The sequence below is a fragment of the Sciurus carolinensis genome, unplaced genomic scaffold (genome assembly GCF_902686445.1).
Source record: "Sciurus carolinensis unplaced genomic scaffold, mSciCar1.2, whole genome shotgun sequence".
NCBI classification, from domain to species: domain Eukaryota; kingdom Metazoa; phylum Chordata; class Mammalia; order Rodentia; family Sciuridae; genus Sciurus; species Sciurus carolinensis.
In genome coordinates, this window is record NW_025920227.1 from 380,250 (window position 1) to 404,552 (window position 24,303).

Below are 24,303 nucleotides of genomic sequence, written 5' to 3' on the forward strand. Positions count from 1 at the left end.
ATTGGAATGGGGTGGGTGTATAATTTCAGAGAAAGTAGACCCTGAATTAGAGTCTTGTAAAAGAGGAAAACTTGAATCAGTATTATGAAATAAGTAAGTTTCTCACTAATTAGGTTTTAACCAGTCACCAGCTCAGAGAAGTACATGTGAACCTATACCTGGAATGCAGGAAGGCCAGCAGCTTATCCAACAGGTGAAGTTTCCCACTAACCTCGATCAGGTGGTCTCCAACTTCAAAAGGCTCTGGCTATACACCTGGAAACGAAAGGGCCCATTCCCAGTCATGTGCCCTGACTCAGGGAAAACTTCTTGAATAGAAAGTCAATAGATAGGCAACAGCAAGAGAACCCATCCTCCTTTTAATCCATTATGTCCCTTAGTCACATCTATTTGAGGTATTATATAACTATTTGCGTACATGACTATCTCAGTGCAACTTAACACCAATTGCAGAGCCTGGTACATCCAAAAAGTCTAATAAATACTTGCCTAGGAATCAAACCCACTCTTTAGAAAACAGAGGCAAAAGGAGATGCCAAAGGTAAAGAAGATCCAAAAATGAAATGCTAAGGCTCTCACTCTAGAAAAGGAATCAAGAAATAGGCTTAGGTGTATATAAGTGATTCTCAAGGTATGGGATGGCAGTCAGAATATTCTGGAAGGGGTCATCACCTAGGGGTCATCACCTAGAGGTCTTCTCTTAGGTGGGGCACAACTGCCCCTGAGGCCACTGCCCCAGATGCCTGGAGGTGTTTTCTCTGGGTGCTGCTGCCGCCCATGCTGCTGTTGCACACCAGAGGTCTTGTCTCTGGGCACGCCTGCTATCTACACTGCTGTCACTGACATCGCTGCCCCTGACATCCCTGCTGCCAAAGCTGCTGCTGCTCTCCAGAGGTCACCTGGAGGTCTTCTCTCTGGGTGCCACTGCAACTGCAGCCACAGCTGCTACCACTGCAGCTGCTGATCCCCCACTGCTGCCCACACCACGGACAACTGAGCTGTTGCTGAGGACCTGCCTGCTGTCACCAATCTCTTGCCATTTACTGCTTCTACCACTGCCCAGAGGTTCACTGCCAGGGAGACTCCAGGTTTGATTGCACATGACTGCATTCATTTTGAGATGCCAGACAGAGTCTGAGATATGAGATGCTGACGGGTTTCCTGCTACTGCCACCTTGGGGAGACAAGGTGCCCCTCTCTGGGGACACCCACCAGAACCTGGAGGTTCAGTGTCAGGTGACTGTGGGTTTGGCTGCACCTGGGGTTTTCCTGCTGGGGGTACTGGTTGCTGCCATCTAGTTATTGTCTTTCAGGATTGCTTATCCCTGGTGGTCTCTTTCCAAATTCCAGTATCATTGAGATCTTGGGACTGCAACGTGGTCGAACCTAAGACATCTGAGGCCCAGATTGGTGGGATAGTGACTGGGTCTCCCAGGGTCTGTCTGGGCCAGGCAGTCTTGTGGGAAGTCAGAGGCAGGGCTGAGAAGCTTTTGGATGCTGGCAGAAACAGTTGTTCAATTTTATTTTATTTTATTTTTCTTCTCTGGCATCTCTCTCCACTGTATTTGGAGCACGGTATTTTTCATGCACCAGTTTGTTGAGGATGGAGATATATGCATGGTGTTTTGCAGTTCTGTTGTATATTCTTATATTTTTAATTTTTTTCTCTTTATATATATATGCTTCCTCTTCCTTGTCTGTTTTTCTGGATTCCCTTTCTAACTTTTCTCCTCCTAAATAGTCAATCTCTGTTGTTTCCTCTTCCACTCTTCCTGTGGATTTTTACTTCTGGTTTCTCTCTCTCCTTCATGAACATCATATCCTGCACTATTTCTGATTTCTCAGTGTCCAATATTTGAGATTGCAAATTCTTTTGGCAAATTTTCTGTTCATATTGTGAACCGTGATTGAACTCATTATTGCTGTTTATAGCTAGAGGGCAGTGGACACTTTGGGGGAAGCTATTAGATTTGAGACTGTGTATTGTTTGTGCTGGGTGCTGTTGATTTTGATCTCCCTCTTAAAGGTGAAATACTGGAAATGTGGGACAATATAGTTCTACAGGGTAGAGTCTATAGTAGCTCAGATTCATACAACTACATGGGAAAACACACAAGCAACATGAAAAAACAAGGGAACAAATTGCCCCAAACAAATCAAGATGCCCCAATATGAGAATCCACTGACATTACATTATCCCTCTAGCTATAAACAGCAATAATGAGTTCAATCATGGTTCACAATATGAACAGAAAATTTGCCAAAAGAATTTACAATCTCAAATATTGGACACTGAGAAATCAGAAATAGTGCAGGACATGATGTTCATGAAGGAGAAAGAGAGAAACCAGAAGTAAAAATCCACAGGAAGAGTAAAAGAGGAACCAACAGAGATTATTAGGAGGAGAAATGTCCACAAAGGAGTTTAGAATATACATAGTTAAACTGATCTATGAAGTAAAGGATGGTATAAAGAGTGAAATCAAAGAGAAAATACAGGAAGTGAAAGATCACTTCAATAAAGGGTTAGTGATTGTGGGGGGAAAAAAAGCAGAAATCCTTAAAATACCCTATAGTCTATTAGATCATAATGGACTGAAATTAGAAATCAATGATAAGATAAAAAATAGAAGCTACTCTAACATATGGAGACTAAATAATACGCTATTGAATGACAAATGGATAGTAAAAGAAATCAAGGACGAAATGAAAAAAATACCAAGAGTAAATGAGAAAATGGATACAACAAACCAAAATCTCTGGGACATGATGAAGGCAGTACTAAGAGGAAAGTTCACTGCACTGAGCTCAATTATTAAAAGAATAAAAAATCAACAAATAAATGACCTAACATTATATCTCAAAGCCCTAGAAAAAGAAGAACAAATCAACACCAAAAACAGTAGAAGATATGAAATAATTAAAATCAGAACTGAAATTAATGAAATTGAAACAAAAGAAATAACTGAATAATTTGACAAAACAAAAAGTTGGTTCTTTGAAAAAAAATCAATAAAATTGATAAATCCCTAGCCACACTAACAGAAAAAGAGAGAAAATCTGAATTACTAAAATACAAGATGAAAAAGGAAATATCACAACCAACCCAACTGAAATACAGAATAATTAGAAACTATTTTGAAAATTTATATTCCAATAAAACAAAATACTGCAGACATTGACAAATTTCTAGAGGCATATGACCTATGTAATCTGAATCAGGGGATCCTACATGATCTAAACAGAATACTTTCAAGTAATGAAATAGGAAACGCCATTAAAAGTCTACCAATTAAGAAAAGCCCAGAACCAGATAGATTCAGATAGGTGAGTTCTACAAGATCTTCAAAGAAGAATTAACACCAATACTCCCCAAATTATTCAATGAAATAGAAGGAGGGAACCTTACCAAACTCATTTTATAGGGTAATATCACCCTGATACCAAAATCAGACAAAGACACATTAAGGAGAGAAAACTTCAGACCAATATCCCTGATAAACACAGATGCAAAAATTCTCAATAAAATCCTGCAAAATTGCTACCAAAAAATATAAAAAAGATAGTGCACCACTATCAAGTGGGGTTCATCCTAGGGATGCAGGTTTGGTTCAACATATGGAAAACAATAAATGTAATTTATCATATCAAATTAAAAACAAGAATCATTATCTCAATAGATGCAGAAAAAGCATTTGACAAAATACAGGACAACTTCATGTTTAAAAAACTAGAAAAACTTAGGGATAGTAGGAACATACCTCAACATTGTAAAAGCCACATAAGCTAAACCCAAGGCCAACATAATTCTAAATGAAGAAATATTGGAACGCATTCCCTCTAAAAACTGGAACAAAACAAGGATGCCCTTTCATCACTTTTTTTCAGTAATGTCCTTGAAACTCTAGCCAGAGCAATGAGACAAAAGAAAGAAATTAAAGGTATACAAATAGGTAAAGAAGAACTCAAACTATCACTATTTGCCAATAATATGATTCTTTATTTAGAATATCTAAAAAATTCTACCAGAAAACTTTTAGAACTAATAAATGAATTCAGCAAATTAGTAGGATATAAAATCAATACCCATAAATCAAGTGCATTCCTATACATTAGTAATGAATCCACTAAAAGAGAAATAAAGAAAATTAAGCCCCTCCCCCCAAAAAAGAGAGTAAACTATCCCATTTACTGTAGCCTCAAAAAAAAAGGTATCAATCTAACAAAAGAGGTGAAAGACCTCTACAATGAAAACTACAGAACACTAATGAAGGAAACTGAAGACGACATTAGAGAATGGAAAGACCTCCCAATGCTCCTGGATAGGCAGAATTAATATTATCAAAATGGCCATACTACCAAAAGTGTTATACAAATTTAGTGCAATTCCTATAAAAATCCCAATAACATTCTTCATAGAACTAGAAAAAGCAATCAGGAAATTCATTTGGAAAAATTAGAGATCCAGAATAGCCAAAGCAATCCTTAGTGAGAATAGTGAAGGAAAAGGCATCACAATACCAGACCTTAAACAATACTACGGAGGTATAGTAATAAAAACAGCATGGTTTGGCACCAAAACAGACATGTAGACCAATAGTGCAGAATAGAAGACACAGAGACAAGTCCACATAAAAACAGGCATCTCATACTACACAAGGGTGCCAAAAATATTATCTGGAGAAAAGATAGCCTATTTAACAAATGGTGCTGAGATAAATGGAAAGAACATGTAACGAAATGAAATTAAACCTTTATCTCTCACCCTGCATGAAACTCAACTCAAAGTGGATCAAAGACTTGGGTCTAATAGAAGAAAAACTAGGCCCAAATCTATACCATGTCGGCCTAGGATCTGATTTCCTTAACAAGACTCCTAAAGCACAATATGTTAAATCGAGAATCAATAAATGAAATGGGTTCAAACTAGAAAGCTTCTTCTCAGCAAAAGAAACAATGAATAATGTGAATACAGAACCTAGAGTGTGGGAAAAAATTTTTACCACATGCACCTCAGAAAAAGCATTAATCTCTAGAACATATAAGAACCCAAAAAACTTAACACCAAAAACAAATAACCCAATCAATAAATGGGCTAACAGACACTTCACAGAAGTTAATACAATTGATCAAAAAATACATTAAAAAATGTTCAACATCACTAGCCATTAGAGAAATGCAAATCGAAACTACTCTAAGATTTCTTCTCACTCCAATCAGAATGGCAATTATCAAGAAAACAAGCAACAAGAGATGTCGACAAGGATATGGGGAAAAAGGTACACTCATACATTGCTGTTCGGAATGCAAATTGGTGCAACCATTATGGAAAGCAGTATGAATATTCCTCAGAAAACTTGGAATGGAACCACCATTTGACCCAACTATCCCACTCGGTTTATACCTAAAGGACTTAAAATCAGCATACTACAGTGATGGAGCCACATCAATGTTTATAGCAGCTTAACTCACAATAGCTAAACTATGGAATCAACCTAGATTTCCTTCAACAGATGAATGGATAAAGAAAATGTGGTATGTATATATGATGGAATACTACTCAGCTTTAAAAAAGAATGAAATTATAACATTTGCTGGTAAATGGATGGAGTTAGAGAATGTCATGCTAAGTGAAATAAGCCAAACACCCGAAATTAAAGGCCAAACATTTTCTCTGATATGCAGATGTTTATTCACAATAAGGTGGGGTAGAGGAAGAATAGAGTTACTTTATATTAGGTAGAGGGAGTAAATGGAAGGGAAGGGGTACAGGGATAGGAAGGATAGTTGAGTGAAACAGACATTTCCACCTCTTGTACATATATGGCTGCATGACTGATGTGATCCTACATGTATAATCAGAAAAATGAGAAATTATACTTCATTTATGTATGATCTATCAAAGTGTATGAATACATTCTACTGTCATATACAAATAATTAGAACAAACTTAAAAATATTAAACTTAAAGAATATTCTTGAAGGTTTCCTTCAAAATCTACATTCCTAAAGCCTCTTCTTCCTTAAAAAATATTCTAATGTGCATCTGATTAAGATCCTGTTAAACTTTTAAATAGTTCACAGTGCTACTTTGCAAAAAGTTTTTAAAACAAATGCATTCTTTCTATATTAGAGCCTCCATGGCCAGAGAATTGCCTATCAGAATGTGTTAAAAAAATATTATTTGAATGAAAATGAAAACACTACACATCAAATTTGTAGGAAGGCACTAAAGCAGTGCTTAGTGAGAAATGTACAGAAGTCAGTAAGATGAAGGGAAGCAGCAAAGGATACTAAAGGAGCATGTGGGCAGGAGGAAAAGCAAGAGAAAGTGCTACTCCAGAAGCTGAGTAAAGAGTGTTTCAAGGAAAAAGTGATCTACTGTGTCAAGGGTTTCTGAGAGGTTAACTGAAATGTGAATTGATGATCACTGGGCATGACAGAGATCACTGGTGAACTTGGCATAGTGGCTGAGTAGGTTCAAGACTAGAGAAAATATAACCATGAAGAAATGGTCAGATGAATTCAGATTATGACACATTCTGTAAAACTAAAAGTTTTATTCTCCATAACTGTCAACATTATGAAAGACAAAAAAGTCCTCTCCCCACCCTCCCAAAAAAGCTTAGAAACATTTCTAGATTGCAGAAAAATAGAGACATGGCAAATGCAATACAGAATCTCTGGATCTTCGATGAAGAGAGAAAAGAAAAACATAACCATAAGGGATATTACAGGAACATCTGAAGAAATCTGAATAACATTAGATAATATAGAGAAAATGAGAATAAGCAAAATACACACAGTAAATACTGGTAGTTTTTTTTTTTTTTTTTTTTAAGAATTCTGCTGATTTTGAACACAGAAATACTAAAGAAAAATAACATGGGGAAAAATAAGACTGACTCGCCATCAAACAAATATGGGTGATCCACACACTTTTGAAGAAGGGATAAGATATTCTGAAGGTTAACTTCCTTTGCCATCTCATTTTCAAATGCATCTGTAATTTTGAAGAGAAAGAAAAATGGACTAACAAATCAGAAACAAAAACAAAAAACAAACCCAACTTTTATAAATAATCTTACTCATTTCATAGGACATTCCTCAAATTTATACTAACTCCCAATGGCTCATCTGCACTGAGAATTAACAGCATATCCACATGAAACTTTGTTTTGAGAAGGAAGTCTATAAATTGAACTTGGGGGTGGTTTGTTATAATGACTGGAAATTTCTAAAATTGTCTTCCTTAATTGCTATTGTAGATTTAAGAGGGGGGAAAAAGCAAATGGAGGACAAAAGGCATGAATGGATGCTTAAAAGTGTTTGCTTCATTGTAGGAAATAAGAAAAACTAGGCAAGAGGAAAAGGGAAATTCATCATGCAACAACTAAGTCTGACACACTTAACTACATTGTCTCACTGCAGCTGACCTGAGTATCATTCAGAATACAAAATGCTACACTTTATTCTTGCTATACAAAGTGAGTGTAATTACAAAATATTTCCCTGCCCCAAAATCACATCCTCATTTAGTTTCTAAATGGATAAAGTGCACTCTGATTACCTAGGTCTTTCATCAAAATAGCCTTGTAGTATTTTTTTCTGCAATGCTGACATGCCGTGGTATATCATTACTTCTGTCTTTTTGGGAAGCTTTGGAGCTACCTCAGCTTTTACTCTCCTCAGCAGAAATGGCTGCAAGAAGTTGTATAGTTTGCTGTGTAAGGAAAAAAATACAAGAGAGTGGTTCAAAAATACAACAAAGGCACTGAACTACTAGAGAACATATAGCAAGTTACTTTCCTCATTTTCAAGCTAATTCTGCATTCTAGGTTAGTATAGCAATTTTCATAGTACAGATGCTCCTGGACTTACAAAGTGATTGCATTCTTATAAACCCATCCCAAATTGAAAATATCATGTAAGTAAAAAATGTATTTAACATATCTAACATACCAAACATCACAGCTTAGCCCACCCTACCTTAAATGTGCTCACAATGCTTACAATAGTCATCAGGCAAAATAATATAACATAATATGGTAAGAACATATGTTGAATACTTCATGTAATTTATTGAATACCTGTATCTAAACAACACTGACAACACAGAACACTGTATTGTATCAGGTATTTACCTTCATGATCGCCTGCGGGACTGGGGAGTTGTGACTTGTTGCTGCCACCAACCCTTACAGGACAGTACCTTACAACCTATCTCTAGCCTGGGAAAGACTGAAACTCATGTTGTCTTATGGCTGAATAGTATCCCATTGTGTACATACACCGCGTTCTCTTTTTTCATCTGCTAATGGACATTTAGGTTAGTTCCAAATTCTGGGTACTGTGAATAGTGATGCAATAAACACAGGAGTAGCGATATCTCTGTGACATGTTGATTTCCTTTCCTTTGATGGGATTGCTGAATTATACAGCAGTTCTAGTTTTAGTTTTTTGAGGAAACTCCATCCTGTTTTCCATTATGGTTGGACCAATTTACTCCTGCCAGTAGTATATCAGAGTTCCCCTTTCATCACATCCTTGCTAGCATTTGTTAGTTTTTTCTTTTTTTGTTTTTGTTTTTTTGTCTTTTTGTAATAACCGTTCTCCCTGGGGTGAGGTAGTTTCTCATTGTGGTCTTGATTTGCATTTCCCTGATGATTAATGACATTGAACATTTTAATATAACTAACAATAATGCATTATATATCTCAAACCAATTAGAATTCAGACACAATTTTGAATATACTCAAAATAAAGAAGTTTGAGTATATGATATACTAATTATCTAATCACTACCCAATGTATACATGAATCAAAGCATCAATACCACATACCTCAAAAATAGGCACAAATATTTACATCAATAAAAATTCAAAATTCAAAGTACTGTTTCTATTGAAAGTGTAATGCTTTTATAAAATGGTAAAGTCAAAAAATTATAAGTTGAACACACATAATTAAAGTACCATCTGATTTCTGCCTTTAGTGGATTCCTCCCTATTTCTTCTGGACTTGGTCCTGGCTTTTAACCCCAAAAATACAAACACTCAAAGAGCTTCATTCTTCTCACTAATAATTTCATTTGCAAGACACTGTTTACCAGGGTATTCTTGCATTTAATCTCACTGAGTAGCATAACAACATAGAAATGTACAGCAAGTAATACTGTTACCATTTTTACAACAGTTAAATGAGGCTCAGAGGAATTAAGCAACTTATTCAAGGATACACAGGTGAATGTGAATATTGCATTCAAACTTGAGTTTTTGATTTCTAATCACTTGTTCCTTGACCAGGTATCCTGGAATTCAAAAACTCTGCTAAATTAGAATTATACTTCACATAGGATTTTCAAAAGCAGAAAATAAAAATACAAGCAACCAGCTAAATCTGAAATTCAGATAAACAATTAATAGTTTTTCAATACAAACTTGTCCCATGTCACATGTAATTGGTTGTCCTATATTTTATCTGGCAGTGCTAAACATGGGAGTAATCAATCAGAGCAGGTTTTCAAGGTAATCTTTATCTTGTGGTATGGGAATTTGTGCTATAAGAAGTCTTTGCAACTCATATTTAACCAGTACATACATAATCACTAGTTGACTTCCTGCCATTTGTTTTGGATAATCAGCCTAGGATATTCAGATTTTACAGGAATATTCAGATAATTCCACAAAGCAGAGGGGCAAAGGTATAAGAGAAAGTTACTGGTTATATGAATAAAGGCTTCCCTTTTCACTTCCACTCCCCACTCATCTCAGACTTCTGGTTTCTACAAAGTGTTAAAGAGAAAAAATAGTGCTGCAGAATTCTTAAGGGCAGTTCGGGACTACAGCATGCACTTACTTTTCTGCACTGGGAAGTGGCATGGAAAGTAAAAGTCTTTATAAAAATTTACAATTTGAAGCCAGGCATGGTAACATATACTTGAGGAAGGAGGATGGCAAGTTGAAGGCCAGCCTAAGAAACTTAGCAAGACGCTATCTCCAATTTTTTACAAAAGCACTGGGAATGTATCTCAGGGGTAAAGCACCCCTGGGTTCAATCTCCAATACCACAGAAAGAAAAATATTAAAAAGAAAATTACAAGCTAGTTTTTAAAAGAAAGTATACAGATCGGTTGGTACATTCTACCTTCTTCCGAAAATGAACCAAATAAGTCCCATTGTAGAATCATGTAACAAACAAAAGTCACGAATAGCAGGAAACTACACACAACGTGAGGGACCCAACATCTGCCTTGTGTTTGTGGTTCTTTGTCTGAAGAACCACAGGTATCCTCTGGTTATTCATTCTCTTTCTTTTATATCTGTAACTGTTATGCATTAGGGAAGTCTGAGTGACACAATCTCTTGGGGATGATTTGTCAAATGGGGATTAACCTGATTTGGACTCTTTTTCAATATCCTAGTAATGTTGAACAAAATCTTCCATCTGTTCCTTAGAAAAAAGCTCAGGTTCCACAAAACTGAGGAGAGAGTAGAGTTCTTGAGGCTATTTGGGATAGGAGTTCCAGTCAACAGGAGACTGAAGACCACTGAGAACTAGAATATATGTAAATAAACACAATTAAAAATCTCTAACATTGGGAAGCAAAACTGAGTTACTCATGACAACATTTATTGAAATGCAAGTGGCATGATTTAATGGAATTAGGCTCAAGTTCAAGTGGTACATTCTGTTTAATTTAGGAGATAATATCTCTTCAGTTTCAACTAAAAGAAGGGGATAATAATCTGTAAAGAAGACACTGTCATAGGAATGTAAGTAACATCACTTTGTGAACTCTGAGTATTACAGAGTTATCCACTATGGTTATTATTATTCAATCTATGTAAGGATTCAAACTATGTTATGACCCACAAGGGAGAGTTAACTGGGGCATCTGAGTAAACACATATACCCGAGGAGTTTGAAAAGCCAGAGTTACAGCATCAGGCCTCTATGCTACAAGCAAGAAACAAGATGTACACAAACAAAATATCTGTTTATAAAACTTTACAGTATATCTGATGCAAGACATCAAGATTTCTGGATGTTTCTGGACATTCTGTCATAAGAAGTCTAATACAGAAAGGACTTACTTAAATTTTTGAGAAACAGGGCAGGGAATGTGGCTCACTGGCAGATCACTTGCCTAGCATTCATGAAGCTCTGGGTCAATCACCAGCATCACCAAAAAAAAAAAAGGAAAAACATTGAGAAACAGATAAGAACACCAAAAAGAGAAATAAGAGGAGAGACTACTGACTAATGAAGGAAGAAAAACAACAATAACAATAGTAGGCCAAGTAAGGTCAACCTCTGAACTGACACAAGAGCTTATACCAGGAGAATTAAATAATACAGCAAAGTGGAAGAGTCATATCCTATGTATGTATATTATTTTAAATATCAAAGTACAAATTTATGGCAAATAGACACAATCAAGAGTTCCTACGAAGAAGGCAATGGGGACACAAGAGAGAGAGAGGATGCCCTACCATGCAGGGGATAAAAATATTTGAAACTAATAAAAACTGATTACATCTTCAGTAAAACTCTAAAAACTGCAACTTCTAGGTCATTAAATATAGAATTCAAATCTAAGATTTTCTGTTAAATGAACTCAAAGTTAAGTGATTTATTATAGGATGAGGACCAAATTTCAATTATCATCTCAGAAATTACCAAGTGTGGTCTCATGAGTGAGCAAACTTCCACCAGGTCAACAAGGAGAAGATAGTTCACATTCCACTGGCTTCTCAGAAAAAAAGGGCAACACTAGGTTACAATGATGTTTCTCACCTACTTTTCCAGAATGACACAAGAGGTTGAGCGAAGGGAATGAAATCAAGAGTATCATAACAAAATATATGACAGATGAGAGATTGGAGGCAATGTTGTATAAGAAATTGGTCTGGTCTTTTCATGAGTGCAGGTGAATGGTCAAAATTTTTGACTAGGTTAATGGGGTGCAGGGGTGGTAAGGTATGTCCCATACATCTGCAACTGCAGGCAGAACTATAAGATCATTTTTGCCAGGAAATTCAAGAGAGTTGAAACATCTCCAAAAATACAATTTATTTTATTGGAGTAGGGTCTTGCTCATTTGATAACTGGATTTTAGTAAATATTACCTCCTATATAAAAGAGAAATGAAAAGTACTTAGCCATATTCAATACTACTTTTGTCACTACCCATAACTCCCCCAAAAAGGTTCATTTAGCTATGCAGAAATCTGTCTAAAAACATATCAATTTAGTTGACTATGTTCAGACCTAAAGTTCATGTTTTCAAAGGAGAGTTAGGGGGGAGAAGGAACAATGAATAGATGGGATATTGGATTTTTAAGCCTGTGAAACCATTCCGTGTGATACTATAATGGTGGATGGTCATTACCTATTTGTCCAAACTCAGAGAATGTTCAATAGCAATAGTGAATCCATAAATTATGGACTCTTGTGGGGTTTTCCGGGAACCCCAGCCTCAGGCATGGTCAAGATGGCGCCTGACGCTGAGCCAGAGGCGGCCAGCTATACAGTAAACAACCAGCGAATTCCAATAATTGGCTAGTTAATGATGTGACTAGGGCATGCCCCCCCCTCGTGCACCCGTCCTGTGCCTGCAGCTGTCCGCGTTTATCTTGTGTACTCTCCCCTGATTGACTGAAGTGTATATAAGCCTGGTGGGTGGGAGAGTAGTGGGAAGCGGAGGAAGGGACGGAAGAAGCGGAAGAACCGGCGGCGACGACGGCGGCCGCGGCAGCAGCGGGAGCGGAGCTGGAAGGAGGAAGTACGCGGGAGTGGAAGGAGCTGGGAAAAGGAAAGCTGAAAGTGCGAAGAAGCTAGGGGTAAGAGAAGCGTAGGAAAGAACCTGTGCACAATAAACTTCCAAAGCTTCAGATGTTTGCCGTGTCTCTCTCTGCGGGCAGAGGGGACGCGACAGCTGGTGCCGAAACCCGGGACTATAAAAGGGACAAGGTAAGATATCTTAAAAAATTTTTTTAACAAGCTAAACCGGTTATAAAAAAGTCAAAAAAGGTAAACAGGTAAAAAAGTCAAAAAAGGTAAACAGGTAAAAAAGTCAAAAAAGGTAAACAGATAAAGAAGTCAAAAAAGGTAAACAGGTAAAGAAGTCAAAAAAGGTAAACAGGTAAAGGAGAGGCGCCTCGACGTTCGCGGTATAGCGACTATCCGGATACGCGGAATGCGGTCCAGTTAAAGGGTATCAGGACACGCTATCAGCGGTCCTGGGGGCACGCGGAATGCGGTCCAATTAAAATAAAAATAAGGACACACGGAAGGTGGTCCGGTATCGGGACACGCCATTAGCGGTCCTGGCGCGTGGAACGCGGTCTAATTAAAGTGAAAGTAAAAACACGCTTGGAGCGGTCCAATTAGGTAGTACGTGAAAAGCCGCTATAAAAATTTTAATGCGCACTTGATAGTTTTCCTTTCAGCAATCTCCTTGCTCCTGGCAGCTAGGCCACTGTTATTGTAATTGCCAAAACTAAAGCTATTCAAATTAGTAACAATGGGGTCTGAGTGCAGCAACCCCTCAGGGAACCATTAGGAAACAATGGGATGCCATTGAGGAAAAAAAACAGCTAAAGTAAAGAAAAGCCGCTTAGTGTGCCACAAGGGGTATCTTCATGAACAGGGTCTAATAGTAATAGAAAAGAATGCTTAAAGAGAATAAAGTGAGGAAAAATTGAGTGGTGGTGACCTAGAAAATAATTGCTCAAAAAATCTGAGAACAAGGGAAAAAAGGGAATTAAGTTTAACATAAAGAACCCCCCAAAAATAAATAACCAAGTGGTAGTGAAAACTTAAGAACAAGGGAAAAAGGTAGGAGAAACCTAAGCCTAATAAAAAGAGCTTCAAAATCTGTAGAACCTGCCCGTATTTGAGGAACAAATGGAGATACCATCAACCATTAGAAAAACTTTAAAGAGGCAGTTAAGACTATTTGGAGACAGGTATGCAGAGCAGTGTTATCTGGAGAACAATGGCTAATTGGGGAAGCTCAGTGGCAAGAAATAGCTGTTGAAACTGCTTGCAGAAACATAGTGGCAAGGTTTCCCGATAGAAATGTTAATAGGAGAAGGCCAATACGTTTCAATAGATGTACAAAATCAGCAGCAAGGAGATAATGCCCTAACAAAAGATAAGAGATAGCTATAGTAAAATCTGTTACACCTTATGCCCCAGGGCTGTGTCCAGGATGCAGAGGAGGAGGTCATTGGAATAGTGCCTGTCAGCCTATTAGAGATAGGGAGGATAATTTCCTAGGGTCGAATCCTGAACTTCAAAAAAACGGGAGACAGGGCCCTCCCCGGGGCCCGCAACAAATATACGGGGTAATTCAACAAGTTCCCTGACGGTGGTATCCTCCCACAGAGAAGGGGAGCGCAGGGCCACCTCAGGGAGTGCAGGATTGGACATCTGTGCCACCTCCAGACTCATATTAACCCCAGATATGGGGGTGCAGATGATTGATACTGATTGGCATGAAAAAATCCCACAGAACAGTGTAGGGCTATTACTAGGTAGAGGTTCCTCAACACTAAAAGGACTTATAGTACACCCAGGGGTTATTGATCCTGATTTCACTGGACAAATAAAAGCCTTGGTCTCTTCACCAAAGGGAATTACGGTCATCTCTCCAGGGGATCGCATTGCACAAATGCTTATATTGCCCAGTCAACATTCTTTGTGGCCCAGTGAAAATACAAATAAAAGACAAGGAGGTTTTGGATCAACAGGAACCACTTTAATAAACCTTACTATGGATATGGAACAGAGGCCCCTCCTAAAATTAAAAGTGGGAAATATGGAATTTACAGGTTTATTAGATACAGGAGCAGACAAAAGTATTATCAGCGCAATGGTCTGGCCAAAGCACTGGCCATTGATCACAGCAGCTCAGAGCTTGAGAGGCTTAGGAGTAGCAGAGAGCCCCAATCAAAGTGCTTCTTCATTATCATGGAAAGATACAGAGGGACACACAGGTATATTTCAACCATATGTCTGTAATGTTCCTATTAGCCTATGGGGACGAGATGTCCTGCAGCAAATGGATATGAAACTCACCACTGACCAGATTTACCAAGGGACTCCTGTAAGAAATATGTTACAAAATATGGATTATGATGATAAAAAAGGATTAGGAAGACATAGCCAAGGATCTACCCAACCACTGCCTTTACCCCCACCAAAAAATGATTCTCATGGATTGGGTTTTTCCTAGGGGCCACTGATGAACCATCAATCCCTATAATATGGAAAGATGATAAGCCTCGCTGGATTCCACAGTGGCCCCTAACAAAAGAAAAGCTAGAGGCAGCTCATAAGTTAGTACAAGAGCAGGTACAAGCAGGTCATTTACAACATTCTACCTCTCCTTGGAATACTCCAATATTCTTAACAAAGAAAAAATCAGGAAAATGGAGGTTATTACATGATTTAAGAGCCATAAACGAACAAATGTACCCTATGGGACCCGTCCAATGTGGACTCCCTCTTGTTACTGCACTACCAAAAAATTGGCCTACTATTATTCTGGATTTAAAAGATTGCTTTTTCTCTATACCCTTGCACAAAAATGATTGTTGGAGATTTGCCTTTACTTTGCCCTCTCTTAATCACACTCAGCCTGACCAGAGATTCGAATGGACTGTGTTGCCTCAAGGTATGGCTAACAGTCCTACTATATGTCAAATATACGTAGATAAAGCGTTAACAACTACTAGACAAAAGTTTAAGAGACTGTTGATTTATCACTATATGGACGACATACTTATTTGCCATCCAGAAAAAGAAGTCTTGTTAGAAGCATTGCAATTTATGACTCAAGCATTAGAAAAGAGAGGACTAACGATAGCCCCTGAAAAATTACAATTAGAGGAGATCCAAGAATATTTGGGTACAAGGCTCACTGCTACTACAGTCAGACCAATAAGGTTGACCATCAGGACGGATCAATTGAATACCTTGAACGATTTTCAGAAACTCTTAGGTGACATTAACTGGATCAGATCCTATTTAAAATTATCCACAGGGGAATTAAAACCTTTATTCGATATATTAAAAGGTAATCCTGACTTGAATTCCCCTAGGAAACTTACTCCTGAAGCACGGATATCCTTACAGCTAGTAGAGAATAGACTTCAGCAGTGTTACGTTGATCGTTGTGATCCTACTCAACCATTAAGTTTAATCATAATCTCGGAGAAGCATACCCCTTTTGGCATAGTTTGGCAAGGAGGACCTCTGCAAAGTATAAATCTCCCTAGCTCTCCAGCTAAAACATTGCAATCATATCCCCAAGCTATTGCTCAGGTAATATTCAAGGGAATAGAATCTTGCATTACTGTTTTTGGAATCCATCCGTCTATTATTATAACTCCTTATTCCACTCAGCAAATTAAATGGTTAATTAATAATGATGACGATTGGTCAGTATTATATTGTTCCACTTCAGCTCAGTTCGATAACCATTATCCCCAACATCCCTGGATTCAATTCTGTAAAAATACTCCCATAGTTTTTCCAAAAGTGACTAGTGTCCAGCCTCTTAAAGATTGTGTAACCATTTTTACTGATGGCTCCAAAAATGGAGTAGGTGCAGTACTTATCGGTAAACAACTTCACACCATAATAGTTCCGCCCAACTCCGCACAGGTTACTGAACTTGCAGCTGTAATATTAGCCTTTAAATTAGCAGATAATCAGCCATTCAATCTTCTGTCTGATAGCTTATATATCGTTAACGCTTTATAGGTTCTTGAAACGGTACCCTATATTTCTTCCATGTCCACGGTAGCTTCTTACTTTACTACGCTACAAAACCTTATCCTACAGCGTAAACATCTATTCTATGTAGGACATATTAGAGCTCATTCTAATTTACCAGGACCTTTGGCCAATGCTAATGACTTGGTAGATATGGCCACCAAATCAATTTTTGTTTTTTCCATAGAGGAACAGGCAAAACTCTTTCATGAAAAATTTCATGTAAATTCCACTACTTTGAGCAGAAAATTTCCTATATCTAAATGTATGGCTCGACAAATAGTAAAAAATTGTCAACATTGTGCTCCTTTAATCCCAATGCAATCCTTTGGAGTTAACCCTAGGGGACTGCTGCCTGGCCATATTTGGCAGATGGATGTAACCCATATTTCTGAATTTGGTACTGTTAAGTATGTACATGTGTCAGTAGACACTGCTTCAGGGGTCATTATGGCTTCTGCTCATTCTGGAGAAAAGGTAAAAGATGTCATTCAACACTGCCTACAAGCATTTGCTGGCTGGGGCATACCTAAAGTCATTAAAACAGATAATGGTCCTGCTTATACTTCCAAAAGCTTCCAGTTGTTTTTACAAACATTTAACATCCAATCAGTCACTGGCATCCCCTATAATCCTCAGGGACAGGGCATTGTGGAAAGAGCACATCTTACTTTAAAAAATTGTCTAAATAAACAAAAAGGGGGAATAGGAGCCTCCTACAAGTCTCCTAAAGATAAACTTAATTTAGTTCTTTTCATTCTAAATTTCTTAACTTTGGATAGGGACGGCCATTCTGCAGCTGATCGACATTATAATCCCCATAATACTTCTCAAGTATGGGCAAAATGGAAAGATATCCTGACAGGTTGTTGGAAAGGACCGGATCCAGTCCTTCGTTGGGTCCGAGGGTCTGTTTGTATTTTCCCACAGGATCAACTGACTCCAGTCTGGATTCCAGAAAGGCTGGTCAGAGTTTTACAACATGCAAGTGATGCTGTTCCTCCTCACAATGGCGAGTCTGAGCCTTCCTCCAATAAAGAAAACTCAGACGGAAAGGCAAACCCGGAACCTATGGGCCATTGTTAGCCTGGCCATATTTCTCATTTCTGACTAACATATTTTTTATCCTTCCTTTTCTTGTTTTTCACCAATCCTTCTACAAGTCTGTCAATTCTACTGATGATTTTTCAGGTCGTGCTATTTTTGGTGACAAGGATATTTCTAGCCTTTCTTTGCCTTAACAGGAGGAATTTCTGTACTTTGCCATTGGAGTCATGCTACAGATCAGACCCAGAGTAGAGCAATTCGTTCTGCTGACCCTAGCTGTGATATTGCTTTTCCTCCTACGTCAGCTTGTGTATTTTCTCTTTTTTATGTTTCTACCAACTAACATTTCTAATAACACCTCTTAACTGTTCATTGACTGTGTCCTATCTCTCACAATACTGGAATAGTTCTTTTGCCATCTGTGCAATTTGCACATTTCTATCTTCCTACCAGTCCTAGTTTCTGTTGCAGATATAGAATTGCCAGTGCTATTATCAAGAAACAGAAGAGGCTTTGACATTGCAACAGCCATGATCACTGCCACCACAATCCTTGCAGTAGCAGCATTGACATAACCACAACAACGATCATTCGGCCGAGAATGCAGTTGCAGCCTTTCAGACCATAGAGACTCTATCAGAGAATGGACTCATTATAAGAACAAGTGGATGCTTTGCAAGAACTTTTGGGACTGGGATGCGTTTATTCCCTGAGAGCTGCTTTGTGTTACCCATATTGTAACTCTATTGGGATGTATATTGTTTCTGTATTTAATATGGCTATAAGGTTCCTCTTCTGTTTATAGATTTGTCAAGCAGTGGGCAGGCTTGGGAGCTATGGTGGTACCCCTCTGCCTTGGCCTTCTTCTCTTCATTCGTTTTGGCATGCATCTGCAAACTAGCCAATAGAGAGATCAAATTATTTTTCATCAGGCCATGACTGCCCTAAAGGCCGACAGCCCCCCATTAGTATGGCTCTTGATGCTGGATCGGTAGTCAAAGACGGGTAATGAAGTAGGTGGCTGTGTACCGACCTAAGACAGGAGCTGCAGCATGCTCTGCAGGCTCTGATGACGGGTAAGGACATATGCTGACCACTCAGCCTAAGACAGACACGGTCCCGAGCCTTAGTTTAATATTAAAGAAGGGGGATCTGTGGGGTTTTCCGGGAACCCCAGCCTCGGGCATGGTCAAGATGGCGCCTGACGCTGAGCCAGAGGCGGCCAGCTATACAGTAAACAACCAGCGAATTCCAATAATTGGCTAGTTAATGATGTGACTAGGGCATGCCCCCCCCTCGTGCACCCGTCCTGTGCCTGCAGCTGTCCGCGTTTATCTTGTGTACTCTCCCCTGATTGACTGAAGTGTATATAAGCCTGGTGGGTGGGAGAGTAGTGGGAAGCGGAGGAAGGGACGGAAGAAGCGGAAGAACCGGCGGCGACGACGGCGGCCGCGGCAGCAGCGGGAGCGGAGCTGGAAGGAGGAAGTACGCGGGAGTGGAAGGAGCTGGGAAAAGGAAAGCTGAAAGTGCGAAGAAGCTAGGGGTAAGAGAAGCGTAGGAAAGAACCTGTGCACAATAAACTTCCAAAGCTTCAGATGTTTGCCGTGTCTCTCTCTGCGGGCAGAGGGGACGCAACAGACTCTGAGTTATTCTGATGTGTCAATGCAGGTTCATTAGCTTTAACATTTCTCTTCAGGGAGATGCTGAGAATACGGGAAGCATGTTTGTAAAGGGGCAGGGGACATATGGAAACTCTATACCTTCTACTCAATTTTGTTGGAAACCTAACTTGCTCTAAAAAATAAAGTAAATTACAAAATGAAGGAGGGTTATATAAAAACTAAGACTATCCTTTGGGGTTTACCTCTGAAAGTGTCTTATGCAACAGAGAGCTTTGGTTTTTCAATCTGTGAGCTTCATCCACAACAAGAATACTCCATGTGAAACTGTGAGAGAAAATCCAAACTTTCTTTTTTGGGTAGCTCAAACACACATCTCACAACCCCATCTTACTAGAAAATTGTGACTTGTTAGAAAGACTAACAGTAAGCTCACGCTGTTAGAAATATACCTGGAATCATAACCTTCCTATCTCAGAGGTTACCAAGTGCTTTTTCTTTTTCTTTTCTTTTTTTCTTTTTAGATGAGAAAGATCTATGCAGGAAGTAAGGGGCCAGAGACAAAAAAGAAAAGGATACATTTATATCTTGTACTATGTACCAGACATAGTGCTTGTGGCTTTATGTGTTATTTAATCCAGAAGTATAAGATAAGCAACCATAATTGTGCAACTCAGAAAGGTTAGGTAAATAGGCCGAGAACATAAAGGTAGAGCTAAGATTTAAACCCATAAAGGAAATCAAGAGACTTTAAAATGAGGGAGTGGTGAACAGAATCACAGAGATGTCCAGGAAGATGCTGCCACTGGACTTGTTAATGTGGAGTTCATTCCTGGCTGCTGCCAGAGCATATTTTGTAGTATAGTAGGTTATGACAGCAATTTCTCAATAAATTCAGTCATAAAATCATATTTTAAACAGATGCTACTGGTGGAAAGCTGCTAAAACAATCCAAAATATGGAAAAGGATTGGATGATATTCTAATATGTAATACTTATAATATAGCAAAAAAATGAAAAATAAACTAAATATCCAATAATAGGTGTGGATGATAAATACTATGCTGCAAAAATACTTGTATAATAACTAAAAAGATATAAATATTGAATATTCTTTTTAAAAATGTGAAAACTATGCAAAAGACAATAAAGTATAAGTTATACAAATTTTAACTTTCAATTTTGTATGTAACATTATGGAATCCCACTGTATTGTTTTTGTACTTGTAAAACTAAGTGGGTCAAGCAAAATAGTGGATAAAGAAGGACAATTCCTAAAAAATTAAAAGATCTGTGTAGATGCTGGCCTACAAAAAGGAAGGCTTCTTTCTCTGAAGCTACAGAGAAAATTCAGAGGAACAGAGGTGCCTACTGCCATTCACCTAATGAGAGTGGTGCAGGTGAAGAGTGATCTGGGGATCCAAAGAGGGGGCAGAAAGTCCGAGGAGAGCACTGGGCAGTGGAAGCAGGGGATGCATTTAAGGATTAAAAGGAGATAGGGTCCCAGTGAGGTTGAATTTTGGTTATGACATAGGTGCTGTGTGTCCATACTATAGTACCATTCAAAATAGATTAGATCCTTTTCCTTTGGAAGACTAGACACAGGTTTGTATATATATAAACATCTAAAAATGCTTATTCAATGCAGAAGTCCAGTGAGGTGGATTTGGTTCAATGAATGAAAGTGGGCTGAATTGCTAATCAAAGGAAATTATTTTCAGAATGTACAATATAGCAATGGAGAAATATAACCTTAAAAAACATACTGAAAGAATATACCTATGCTGTTGGGATTCTTACTATGAGTCAACATTATAAATATCCCTTTGTTACTAAGGTTTTTAACTCTACTCATAAATGGATTCAGAACAGACTGAGATATAAAAATGTCTTTCTGCTTAGTAAGGTGACACTCCAGTGCTTCTAGATATTTAGAGAAGCTCTCTTAGAAAGAAGAGCCATGGCACCAAGTGCTGGGTTTGAATGTCTGCTCAAATGTCTGCTCTGCCTTACTGGGATAACTGATCTGTTAATTTCCTCATTTGTAAAATGAATGATAATACCTACCTACTAGGGTTTTCATGAAACCTAAATGGGACAATTTATATAAAGTACCCAACAACATTTATGTACCGATTTTATTATCTTTTGAGACTTGCCATATGTTACTTTGTATCATGGATATCTTTATACTTCTTATCCCTCTACTGGTTCATGGGGTAGCTCAATGATTTACTTTCCTGGTTATTACCAGTAACTCTCTACAGTTCCTTTCCATGGAGAAACTTCAAAAAAGTTAAGTTTGATATTAAGAATATAAATTAGAGCTGGGGGAATAACTAGTGGTAGAGCAGTTGCCTATGATGTGGGAGGCCCAAGGTTCAATGCCCAGCACCATAAAATGAAATGACATGAAATTAATGTGACATGACATTAAAGAAATAAAGTAAAAAAGTGAAAAAGAGTAAAAGCATATACTCTTCTGAAGAAAAGATAATATACTCATTTAAATGTAAATTAAATAAAACAAAATACTGGATGAAATCATAAAATCTATGACCTAGTCTTTAGTACTTCAAAATAAGATTACAACAGAAACCCATGCACAACAACCTGGATGAGCAAAATATCTTTAAAATATTGATAACACACTCTGAAAACAAAACCTTCTGAATGGCAAAGCAGCACACAGAGCAGGATGGTGCACGTCTATAATGACAACTACTTGGGAAGCTGGAGAATGGCAAATTTGAGGGCAGCCTCAAAAACTTAAAACTAAACAATGAAAAGGGCCAGACAAGCAGCTCAGTGGTAAAATGCCACTGGGTTCAATCCCTGCTACCAAAATGTAATTTAAAAGGATGAATTAGAATTATACTTCAAAAATCCTTTCTAAAAAGTTAATTCTACAGCACTGATTGCTACTTTGTTATTTTTTAAGGTCCTTTTTATTTTTATAAACTGCATTTGAATTCATTGTACACAAACCAATGGGGTATGACTTTTTGTTTATATGGTTGTACACGATGTAGATTCACACCATTAGTGTAATCATACATGTACACAGGGATATGATGTCTGTCTCATTCCCCCATCTTTCATATGCCCACCCCGCCCCCTTCTCATTTCCCTCTACATAATCTAAAGTTCCTCCATTCTTCCCTTACCCCCCACCCACCACCTCTATTCTGTATTTTCATCCACTGATCAGGGAAAACATTCGACCTTTGGTTTTTTGTGATTGGCTTATTTTACTTAGCATGATATTCTCCAATTCCATTCATTTACCTGCAAATGCCATAATTTTATTCTTATTTATGGCTGAATAATATTCCATTGTGTTTATATACCACAAAACTTAGTTATTTCCAGGAAAAGCCTCCTATATTACTTTAAAATTGCCAAACAGTAATCCTGAAAGATGTCTATGCAAGTTACAAAGTAATGAATCTAGTGTCTAGGCAGGATGCAGTGGCACCCACCTGTAATGCTGGAGATTCTAGGAGCTGAGGCAGGAGGATTACAAATTCAAGGCCATCCTTGGCAACTCATAGATACCCTGTCTCAACATGTTAAAATAAAATAGGAGTTGAGATGTAGCTCAGTGGTAGAAAACTCCTGGGTTCAATCCCCAGTATCAAAACAAAAACAAACAACAAACAAAAAACAAAACTAGGAATCTACTAAACACCAACCATGTAGATATAATCTCAGTTCTCACAACAGTCATCCAAAGAAAGACCATTATCCCCTCTTTACCATTGAGGACACTGAAGTTCAAGGAAATTAAATAACTAACTCAAGGACACAAAGCTAATGAGTAGAGATTAGAACACAAGACCCCCACTATACCTGCCTATGAATAAACAGGACCCAAAGAAGACAGACCAGACATATCAGGAAAGTGACAATATACTAAACAATGTAAGAAGAGACAAGACTTCCACACACGCAGCACAGTTTCTGACAGAGTACAATATACCCATGATTTTAGAAATGGTGCATCTTTTAAGCAAATCTGAAAAATTAAGAAAGACACATTGAAAAGACTGGTGTTATTGGGAGTGGTGGCACATACCTGCAATTCCAATGACTCTGGGAGACTGAGGCAAGAGAGTGACCAGTGCAAAGCAAGTCTCAGTAACTTAAATGAGGCCCTAAGAAACTTGGTGAGACCTGGTCCTAAATGAAAAATAAAAAGGGCTGAAGATGTGGCTCAGTGGTTAAGCACCCTTGGGCTCAATCCCTGGTTCTTACAGAATAAGAAATTTTAAAAAAAGCACTGCAATTGATAAATTCTGATATTAATAAGCTAGTTTCTTATTTCTTCTTAATGCTCTTAACCACAGGATCTAAGTCTTTTAACTTGTTAACTCTGTAAAAAAAACACATAAGCCCAATTTCTAAACTAGTACTATCATATGAACAGAAGGGAGGTATGGTTAAGTGGGAGTTCTTACAGTTACCCAGTCTTAGTTTAAACAAGGATATAAAATGAGACTGGAATTAAGCATCCTCCATCCCTATAATCCCATTATCAGACATGATGCTTCTGCATAGAAAACCCTCTCACCTACCTCCCAGCCTCCTGCTAGTCATCAACAGAGAAAGCTAAAGTGCCACTTTCCTGGGAAGCTTTCCCCCTTGATCCACCAGGAAAAAGAGGAAAATATATCTAGCTAACTTGAAGCACAGTGATCCTTCACTTCATTTGGTCACAGTCCGTATTTTAGAATGTGATGAAGGTAGACTGCCCCCTAGAAAAATGTGTACTATCAAAACAATTTAAATATAACTTCAGTGGATTTTATAACTTCTAAGGACCCAGTTTAGGAATTCTTGCTTTAGA

The 24,303-nt window shown here is 38.1% G+C and overlaps 1 pseudogene; it reads right to left on the bottom strand.

The window, feature by feature from the left end:
* LOC124975225 (chromodomain-helicase-DNA-binding protein 1-like) overlaps nt 1-24,303 on the bottom strand; it is a 105,980-nt pseudogene that overhangs the window by 72,860 nt on the left and 8,817 nt on the right.